Source organism: Gavialis gangeticus, unplaced genomic scaffold, assembly GCF_001723915.1.
Source record: "Gavialis gangeticus isolate Ggan-Ray unplaced genomic scaffold, GavGan_comp1, whole genome shotgun sequence".
In the NCBI taxonomy this organism is placed as follows: Eukaryota; Metazoa; Chordata; order Crocodylia; family Gavialidae; genus Gavialis; species Gavialis gangeticus.
In genome coordinates, this window is record NW_017729032.1 from 51029618 (window position 1) to 51040392 (window position 10775).

Genomic DNA, 10775 nt, shown 5'->3' on the forward strand with positions numbered 1-10775 from the left:
CTCTGTGCGAGGAGGTCATTCTACCCCACTTTCTTTCCAACTGCTCAGGATACCAACATTTAAAGTTATGCCTTTGCCAGAGAGGCCAAACAGTCCATTTCAAGCCTTTGTATGGAAAAAAAACCCAAAAAACAAAAACCCCACCACAAACTTCTGATATGCAACATATTCCAGGTAACAGCAGACATTCTTTTGTATTTATAGTACGTGTTAGGTCTCTATCCTGCAGTAATTTCTGCTTACGCTTAACTTGATATTTTAAGAATTTTGATAAAAGTACTTGTACTACACACAGGCTTATGCAGTATTTCATTGCATGCGTAAATTTAGCAGCCAGGACTTCAGGTTGAACAGCAATTATATGAGCTTGTACTATTTGAGAAATAATATATACCAAAACAATTAAAAGTATATTTGTAGTTCATGTAACTATAAGGCAAAGTTAAGACCATTTCAAACTATGCAGTATTGATTCCGATGTTGTTCTGAAACCATAACCATTGATTTGCAGCTAGTGCAATTACATATGCTAGTACTTGCAACATAAGTGATAGAGGAAAAATACTTTACCATCCTTATAATAGAAATAATATACTATCCTTTCTTTGGCATCAGTGATATTTATTGAAGTCAGTGGGGTTCTGAGCTTGTAACTGACAGCAGAATTTGTGCCAGCGTATTTAAAAATGTAAACAACTTATAACTATTTGGCAGTTATTTGCACATTCTGTGCAAGAACAAATAATCACTTTAGCTTCTTGTCCTATGGCTATTATACACTTCAGTTAAGCAATAGCTAAAGTTCATTGCTTAACAAATATGTCCTCTAGTACAGTGCTTCTCAAAGTGGTGGTCCGCGGACTGGTGCCAGTCTGCGAGCCACCGGTCGCCAGTCTGCAGTCAGTTGCCAGGAAAGAAAGAAATATATTTTCAGAAGCATAACATTGATATGTCATAGCGCCGCAGTTCGTATGTTCCAACACTCTAGGTAACATCATGTCGTGCGAGGTGAGGAAAGAGAAAGAAACAGCCAGTCGCGCATTTGTGTAGCACTGTTGCACGCAGTTGCTGCCACTGGTTGAACTGGGCACCGGTCCCTGGCCCACTGGAAAAAAAAATTGTCAGTCTGCCACATCAGAGAGTTTGAGAAGCACTGCTCTAGTGCATTTTTTGTGTTTGATTTCATTTTCAAACCTTGCTGTAAAAGCACTAAATATAAATAAGGGTAGACAATGTTATTTGCATAGCTTTCAAAAGATTAATAAATAGCAAAAAATATTCTTCTTCTTAAACTATTTGTATATAAAGAAAGAAAGAGATTCAGGAGATGTGTATTTTCTAACATAATGGTGTTTTAAAGGAAAATGTGAACTTTGAACTGACAAATTACTTACCAGAACTACTATGTACATTAGCACTAAAAGACAAACATTTAAACTTTCATATTGTTTTGTTGCATGAGTTACATGCGATTAATTGAACAGTCACTTGTGGAAGAGCAAAAGTCTCAATGAGATGTGTCTGTTCACTGTACTGTGCAAGTTCTGTACAATGTTTGTTAGTTGTGTGACAGCTATTCCATTTAATTCATCTTTGCTCCCATTACCCAGAGGCATAACTAGCAATTCTGGCATGCTGGCCGAAAGGAAGGGCGGGGTGGGCAGATTGACATCTGCATCTCTGAGCACTGCCGGAATAGCAACCAAAGAGCAGAGGTGAAAGACCAAAAAGCTGGGGCCAGGTCTGTTACCCCTCTAAACTGGCAGCTAGGGCTGGTACCCCACTTGCCCTCCCCTAGTTATGTTGCTGCCATAACTAAAGTTTATCTCTTTTTCTGTACTACATGGTAGCATTGCTTTAACAGAAGGAACAAAATAGCTGGCTTTTGAATGTGGTTCCCAGGGCTAACGTCCCTGGGAAGCCTCAGGAATATAACCTCTTCCAAGGGACCAGGCTGGCATGGTCTTCTCTTCACTGTACTTCAAGATGGTAAAATAGGATACAGTATCTATACTCTGCCTGGGCAAAAGGAACTTAGGTGGAAAAGAAAATTGGAGTGGCTCAAAGAATTGACTGTTGCCAGTAAAAACTGTAGAAAGAGGGTGAGCAGAATAATATTGACTTAAAAAAGTGAATCGAATTGCTCAGTTTCAGGTAGGAGACCAAAGGCTGGATTATTCTTATGCATCAGCTTTTATCTTGTTTAAGTTCGTTGAAGTTAATATGGTTGCTACTGATTTCCCCCCCCCAAGTGTAGGACTACACTTCTTGCTGCTTAGGTGGAAAAATTTTTAATACCACTGTTTCTGAAGATTTCCCCCTAAATGGGAAATGATTGCTAGTGATAATTAAGATGGGGAAATCTTTGATTGTATTTTTCTCCAAGGCAAACTAAAATCAAGAAACATCAAGGTAAACCTTTTAGGTAGAGAATATAATATGCTTTAATTCTCCATTTGGACTTTTTGAGGCCAGTATCTCTAGATGAGAAATCCCAAATGCCTCTTGTTACGTCTGAGACAGAAATTGATTTTTGTTATAAACGTATTTCATTTTGGGAATTCTTTCTCTACCCATGTACCTTATTTAATAAGCCACATAATATTGTAATTGACAATACCTTAATGTCATTTTTTTAAATTTCAGTGAGTAATAAAATGTATTCTCCCTGATGGTATAACTATAGCTACTACAGATCTTACATGGGCAGGTACTCTACAACACAGATACAAAAAATTCTGCAATATGTCCTTCATGGTTGTAGTCTGTTGAATGATCTCCAAGATCTTACCTTCCAAAGAAACAGTATAGAAAGTGCGTTAGAAACCTCTGCAGGACTGAGCGATCAGCAAGGATTCTGGTTTTCCCTGGTTAAAAAAAACAAATCACAAATTCTCAGATTAAAAAACTGCAAAATCTGTGATTAATATGAAAGGCCCCACCCAGCCCTGCTGATGCCCCTCACTCCTCACCCCACCCCAAGTCCTGCTGGTGCCCCTCAGCCCCTACCCACGGTTCCTGGGCCCCCAGCTCTGCTGGAGGGGGGCCCCAACTGCCAGGGCTATGGGGCCAGGGACGCGGGTCCGCAGCCCCCTGCCCCTGGAAGAAGGCAACAACTGCTGCAGTGGAGTGTGCTGCCTACTGCCTGCTGTGGGCTTGGGCAGGGTGGTGCTGGCTCCCTGCTGCTGTGTGTACTGGAGTGGCTGGGGGGGACCCATGGCCCCTAGATCTGTGTGCAGGGTGGGTGCAGGTGTGGTCTGCCTGTTGTGGGATTGGGCTCCTGCCCTGCTGCCCTCCCCTGGGGCCTCCACAGCCCAGCAGGTGCGATCCAGCACTGCAGAGAGCTGTGGGGTTGTGCAGGAAAGCTGTTTGCTGCTGCGAGCTCTGTGTTGGCCTGATGATGCATTCCCTGCCCACACGGCTGCAGTGGGGACAGCAGCATGGGGTTGTGCGCAGCAGATGTTGCCAGGACAATGCGGAGCTTGCAGTAACAAGCAGCTTTCTTGCATGGCCCTGCTGTTCTTTGCAGTGCTGGGTCACACCTGTTGGGCAACAGAGGCCCCAGGGGAGGGCAGCAGGGCAGGAACCCAAGCCTGCAGCAGGCAGCCTGCCCCAGCCCTGCCTGGTGCAGAGATCTGGAGGGCATTGCAGCACGGGGCCTCACATCCCAAGCACTGCCTGGCTGGGCAGCAGCCCCAATCCCTGCCCTGCCCTGCCCTGCCCTGCCCTGCCCTGTCCAGTCCAACTCCTTCCCTCCCTTTCTGTTGGGGCCTCAATCTCCACCCCCTTCCACTTACCTACAGGAGCTGCTCTCCAGGCTACCTGATGCCCCCTGCCTGACTGTCCAGGTGGAACTTGAAGGAGGTTGCTCTCAGTTAACTTTGGGGACTGGGATGGAGCATAATGGAGGAGGCAGTCCCTTAGGTATATAGGGCCCAGTACACTACTTTAATGCATAAGGTTAGCAGCACGTGAGGCAGCGATTTTTAAGCAGAATGTTGCGTGCTGCAGGTGTGTAAACACCTACATGATTCACAAGATAAACCTAGCAATTACAAATAAAAATCCATCATGTAAAAAACATTCTGGCCTGTTGTGGTCTTCCTGAAATAGAAAGAATTCCTCTATTATTTTTCTGTAGTAAAAAAAGAAATGAAAACTAAGAGGAGGCATTTTCCAAGGGGTGCTTTGAATCTACAGAGGGGTGCCTTGAGTCTGACAAGATTGAGAGCTACTGCTATAGGGTTTTTCAGGACCAGAGTCTTAGACTGTAAACTTCCCAGCAGAAGGAATTGTTTTATGGTACTGTAAAAAAAAATATTATAACAAATATTAACATATGGCAAAGCTGTAGGAAGTAATTGCATGAAAATCACTCAAGCCAGGATGTTTTAATTACTATCTTTCTACCCTACCTTTAGTTTGGTGAGGAGCCAGATTTCACAATCTAGAATCAGATAGTGATGTCAGGGTCCCTTGACACTGTGGAAGGTAATTTTCTGCCACATTTACAGTACTTAATGTTATTTTGTATTTAGAGAGAGAAATTATATGCCATATGCCATCTGGATAAAGGCCACTTGCAATTCATTTGCTGGTGCATCTTCCTTAATATGATTTTCACTAATGAAAAAAGAAGAATAAAGATTACATTCAGATTGTTACTTAGGAGCACAGTACTATTTATATAGACACTGTGTATTGTGAAGAACAGAAGTATTCATATTTAAACTAGTTTAGTGGTTGCTGTGGCCAGGAACCTAATAAGTACAGTATGCATCAGTATATGTTTAGTAAAAATTATGCATTTCCTTTTTGTAAATTTCATAGACATTAGGGCTGGAAGGGACCTCACGAGATCATCAGGTCCAGCCCCTTGCCCAAGGGGCAGGAAGTCAGCTGAGGTCAGATCACCCCAGCAAGATAAGTGTCCAAGCGTTTCTTAAAGGTATCCAGAGTAGGTGCGTGCACCACTTCTGGGTCGAGTTTATTCCAGACTCTGGAGACTTGGACGGTAAAGAAGTTTTTCCTTATGTCCAATCTAAAACGATCTTCCAGCAGTTTGTGACCGTTAGACCTTCTCTTCCCTTGGGGTACCCTGGTGAAAAGATGTTCCCACAGTTCCTGATGCACACCCCTTATTCTTATAGGCTGCCACCAAGTCACCCCTGAGCCTTTACTTCTCCAGGCTGAAGAGCCCCATGCCTCTCAGCCTCTCCTCATAAGGCCTGCTGTCTTCACCTCTTATCATGTACGTGGCTCTCCTCTGGACTCCCTCAAGATTCTCCACACCTTTTCTGAAGTGTGGAGCCCACAATTAGATGCAGTACTCCAGCTGCAGCCTCACCAAGGCCAAGTAAAATGGGAGGATGACTTCTTGGGTCTTGCTTGAGATGCATTGGTAGATGCAAGCCAGACTTTCATTTGCTTTGCCAGCTGTGGCATCACATTGGTGGCTCATGTTCATCTTGTGGTCAATCATGACCCCCAGGTCTCTTTCGGTTGTGGTGCTAGCGTGTGTAGCACTGCCAAGCCTATAAGTATGATGTGGGTTTTTTCTTCCGAGGTGGAGTACCTTTCATTTCTCAGTGTTGAATGCCATCAGGCTTTCATCCACCCACCTTGCGAGCCTGTTCAGGTCAGCCTGAATTGTCAGCTTATCCTCTAGCATGAAGCACCTTTCAGCAATGGAACCCTATGCATCTTAAACCACTTTATAAAGATGAGCAAATAATAACTCAGTTCTCCGGCTAATGAACTGAAGTACAAGGAGGCTACATAATTTATCCAGGGTCACAAAAGAAGCTAATTTAAAAACTGGGAATTTAACTGATAAATCCTGATTTCCCAGTTTCTAATCTAACCTGCCTCTATTGGTATAAAATTGTAAGAGAGTCTTATTTACTGGTTATTATTATTTTAGCACATTTGACATGCTAGTGGCTTCCCATCCCTCCTCTAAAACTGGATGGTTATATTTGTACATGAGGGGCCTGGAATTGTTTAATAGTTCTATCTACTGCATGTTATACAAAACAAGCTTATACTAATATGCCAAGCAGTTCTTAAACTGAAAATGTTGTGGAACGTGTTTAAAAATGAAATGTTAGAAAGAATTAATTAGTGTTTTCATTCTGGAACCAAGAATGAGAAATTGACTGTTTATTTTCTCCATGTATATGTGATCATCTTAGCCTTAGTGTATAGTGAGCTGAGAGACTAGTGGAGTGAAATTTCTGCAATTACTTGGTCAAGTACAACCAGATTTTGATTTGACCTTATTAGTAACTGGTATGCATCTATGTACACAGTTTACTAAATATGTTTTCATAACATATATGCATGAGGGCTAAATAAAGATTTCATGGGGAAACTCGTCTGGCACTACATACTTTTTGAGTTCTTATAACATTTTCTTACATTAGCTATTTTTGTACTTAGATTTTTAAAGCTACAGCACAGACTTCAGCTGCCTGAGTAGACATAATGATAAGTAGCAGTAATAGGCTATTATTTACTCATTATGTAGGTTCAGTTTCAGGTTTTGGAGAGAAGTGCACTTTAGTAGTTATAGACCCTTCTGCCTCTTTCTCCCCTGCCCCCAGCTTGTGCATGTCCTAAAATCCCCACAGTTCCTGCTCTCATAATTGTTTGTTCCTACAGACGACAACTGCAAGTCTTCTTTCCCTCTCTTCCTCTGCTTCCTGATCCTGTTTTTCTACTTCTATACTCCATGCTTTGCTGCTGTCACTTCCAGTTAACCCTAGTTAGTGCCTTTGTATTGGAATAGGGCTCCTTCTTGCTCCTTCTTGCTATCAAGACACCAGCATGAGGAGCACTGAAAGCATGGGAGTAACAGTTTCCCTGATCACAGGTCTGGAGCAAGGCATGATAGCAGCCTTCAGAGCTATGAGAAGCAACAGAAGAGAAAGTCTCTCTCAAGCACCTGCAAGTCTAGGATGGACTCTGACCAGGCATCATGTAAGAGAGGTACAGGGATTGAGCATGCTCTATGGAGGTAGATTCTTTGGAGGATAAAGCTGCCAGTTCCAACAAACCTAATGAGCATGTATGATCTTCAGTTCTGCAAAAACTTACAGCTTGACCATATTTAGGGTTATTTCCATGAAAAGACACATTTTTTACTCTTGCCAGGTTTCAAGTCCTTGTTCCAAAGGTGTGAGAATTAAATGGATAGGGGCCCCTCTATACCTTAGGTGGACGTATGGGTTCATTGAAGTCAGTAGAAAATTTATGAATGGCTTCAGCTGGGGTCAGAATTTCACCCACTGTGTTCAGGAAACTGAAATTAATATGAACCATATCTTAAGATGAACAAGGAACTGCTTTTTGTATTTGTCTTTTAAAGCTGAGGAGAAACCACCACAACATTGACAGAGCCTGACAGTACAAAGGTACTGCTTAAGAAATAACAGACTAATTATTAATCATAGAACATTAGGGTTAGAAGAGATCTCAGGAAGACATCTAATCCAATTCCCTCCTGAAAAGCAGGACCATCTGCAGCTACATCCTCCCAGGCAAGGCTTTGTCTAGCCAGGTCTTAAAAACCTCCAGGGATGGAGATTTCACCCCCTCTCTGGGTAACCTGTTCCAGTGCTTTACTAACCTCCTTGTGAGAGAGTTTTTCCTAACGTCTAAATTAAACTTCCCTTTATGCAGCTTGAGACCATTGCTCCTTTTTTGTCATCCGTACCACTGAGAACAGTCCAGCACCATCTTCTTTGGAACCACCCTTCAGGTAGTTGAAGGCTACTATTGAATCCCTGCTCAGTCTTCTCTTCTCCAGGCTAAATAAGCCCAGTTACCACAGCTTGTCCCCAGAAGTCATATTCTCCAGCACTTTAACCATTTTTGTTGCCCTCTACTGGACTCTGCAATTTGTTCACATCCTTTCTGTAGTGGGGGGCCCAAAACTGGGCATGATACTCCAGATGTTGGCCTGGATACTCCAGATGTTGGTGCCGTGGTACCCTCATTAAGAATCACTAGTCTAACTGATACCATCCTGTCCTATTTTGTCAGCAATGCGGAAAAATGAGTAAGCATGTCTTACTACTGTTTTTTCATATACATTTCCAAAGGTGGGATTGTCTTTGGATCTAAGCTGAAGGGAAGGAGAGAGTAAGATCATCAGAGAAAGAAAGAAGTTATTGTCTTATCACTGTAAGTTAGTCATCATTCAAAAAACCACAAAACAAAAGGCTGCTAAATACTGGGTCTCTCCATCTGCTTAGTGTTCTCCTGCTAAACTGAATTCCCACCAGCTGCAAAGAACCGTATTTAGGGAACAGTTGGAACTAGTAAACACCATAAGAGATTTTTGCCATTAGCTGATTTATCGTCTTGCCCCCTAAGTTTAATGCTTTAAGTAGTTCCTAAGTCAATATACTCACACTTAACTTTTGTTTTTTCTGTGCAGGTTGTATGTAATAAATAACACAGTGCAAGAATAGCTGGTTGTTTCTATTAACTTGAGTTGGTAGAATAGTTAATATTAATATTTGAGTGCTCCTTGTTGAACTTAAGATTTAACATAACTGAACCAAATACATAAAAATATTTTCTGAGCCTATTTTCAGAACCAATTAGAAAATAACCCCAAAACAATCTATGGTATACAATATGAAAAGAACATTTTTTTTTGTTTTAATCTAAATTACTGCATATTTTATCTATTTGGCATTCATATTAGTATGTATATTTTTTCTAAATTTATAAAATGTAACTAAATTAGGTGTATAGTTGGCAAATGACCTCAAATGTTTATATATTTTTTCCAAATGACATCAAAAGGGATGGAGTTACCAACCCTTTAGAGGATAGCATTAGGATTCAGAATTACTTTGATAAAGGGAGAAATGGCCTGAAATTAATCTGCTGAAATTTGGTGAGGTCAAGTGCAAAAAATCCAATAACATACTGGGCTATATTTATTTCTTAGGAGTCAAGGGAAGTGATTGTTCTGGTAAAGCCTCACCTGGAGAACTGTTTCTAGTTTTGGATACCACACTTCAAAAGAAGACCTGGGCAAATTAGAGAGTCCAGAGGAGAACAAAACAAATTATTAGAAAATGTGGAATCTAAGAAACACAAAAGGTTTGAAGAATTGGGATTTAGTTTAGAAAAGAGAAAATTGAAGGCAGATATGCTAACAGTCTTCAAGTACCCAAAGGTTGGTTATATGGAGGATGGTGACAGGCTATTCTCTAAGGAATGATGACCTTAAACTGCTGCATGGGAAATTCAGGTTGGATATTAGGAAGAACTTTTTCATGGTGAGGGTAGTTGAGCATTGAAACAGTCTACCCAGAGAAGCTGTAGAATCTCCATCCTTAGAAGTTTTAAGAGAGTGGTAGACACTTGGCTGGGATGATTTGGTCAGGGATGATCCTACTTTGAGCAGGGAGTTGGACTGGAGCAGCATTTTTCAACCAATGGATTGTGACCCAAAAGTGGGTCACAACAATATATGAAAGAGTGGTAAACAAACTTTAAAAAATTATTCTCCTTTAAAGGAGAAAAATGTGGGAAACTGTGGCTTTTCCCTTGCTGGCTGGCAGAGTTCCAGTCTGCCAAGGGCTGCTTGAAGCCCTCCATCCCCCACACACACTCACTCCCTACACCACAGACTGGGGGTCTGGGGGCGGTGGGGGGTAGCAGATCAGGACTGAGGGGCACTGGGTTGGGACTGGCCATTGATGTTTACAAATGAGTCCTGGTACAAAAAAGGTTGAAAACCACTAGACTAGAGGACCTACTGTCATTCCTTCCAGCCCTACTTTTCCATGATTCTCTGAATGCAACAAATTAAAAATTATCAGAAGTAGCAGCTACAAAGTAGACATTTTTCCATACAATCACTTCTGGAATAATCCAGGGCAATCCACCAAGGAATCAGATATTTTTTTCTCTCTCTCATTCTAGTGTGAGGCTCACTGCCATTGCTAGAATTGTTCATGGAGGAGTCTAACTGCACCTCACTCTTGTAACTGTCATAAAAGCTCCCAGGAACTCGAGATGAGTTTCACTTGGGGACTTTAATATAGAATGATAGGATCATAGAAAATTAGGGTTGGAAGGGACCTCAAGAGGTCATCTATTCCAACTGCCTGCTCAAAGCAGGACCATTCCAAACTAGATCATCCTAGCCAAGATTTTGTCTATTTGGGCTTTAAAAACCTTCAAGGATAGAGATTCCACAACCTCTCTAGGTAACCTGTTCCACTGTTTTACTAACCTCCTAGTAAGAAAGTTTTTCCTTATATCTAACCTAAACTTCCCTTGCTGCAACTTGAGACCATTGCTCCTTGTTCTGTCAGCTGCTACCACTGAAAACAGTCTAGTGCCATCCTTTTTGGAAACCCCCTTCAGGTAGTTGAAGGCTGCTATTAAATCCCCCTCAGTCTCCTCTTCTCTAGATTAAATAAGACCAGTTCCCTCAGCCTCTCCTCAGAAGTCAGCCCCCTCACCATTTTCATTGCCTGCTGAACTCTTGAATTTATTCACATCCTTTCTGTAGTGGGGGGCCCAAAACTGGACACAGTATTCCAGATGTGGCTACATCAATACTGAATTAGAGGGGAAGAATCAGTTCCCCATATCTGCTGGCAACACTCCTACCAATGCAGATCAATATTTTGTTAGCCTTCTTGGCAACAAGGGCACACTGTTGGCCTCATATTAGCTTATTGTCTACTGAAACCCCCAGGTCCTTTCCTTCAGGGCTGTTGCCTAGTTGGTCAGTCCCTAGT

The 10775-nt window shown here is 41.9% G+C and overlaps 1 long non-coding RNA gene across 1 annotated transcript; it reads right to left on the reverse strand.

Moving 5' to 3' along the window:
- Window positions 1-824: 824 nt before the first annotated feature.
- Window positions 825-8618, reverse strand: LOC109302402. Its single transcript, XR_002098744.1, has 3 exons — window positions 8607-8618; window positions 3588-3593; window positions 825-1105 (listed from the first exon to the last, which is right to left on the reverse strand). It is a non-coding gene; the product is annotated as an uncharacterized LOC109302402 (long non-coding RNA).
- Between the last annotated feature and the right edge of the window lie 2157 nt (window positions 8619-10775).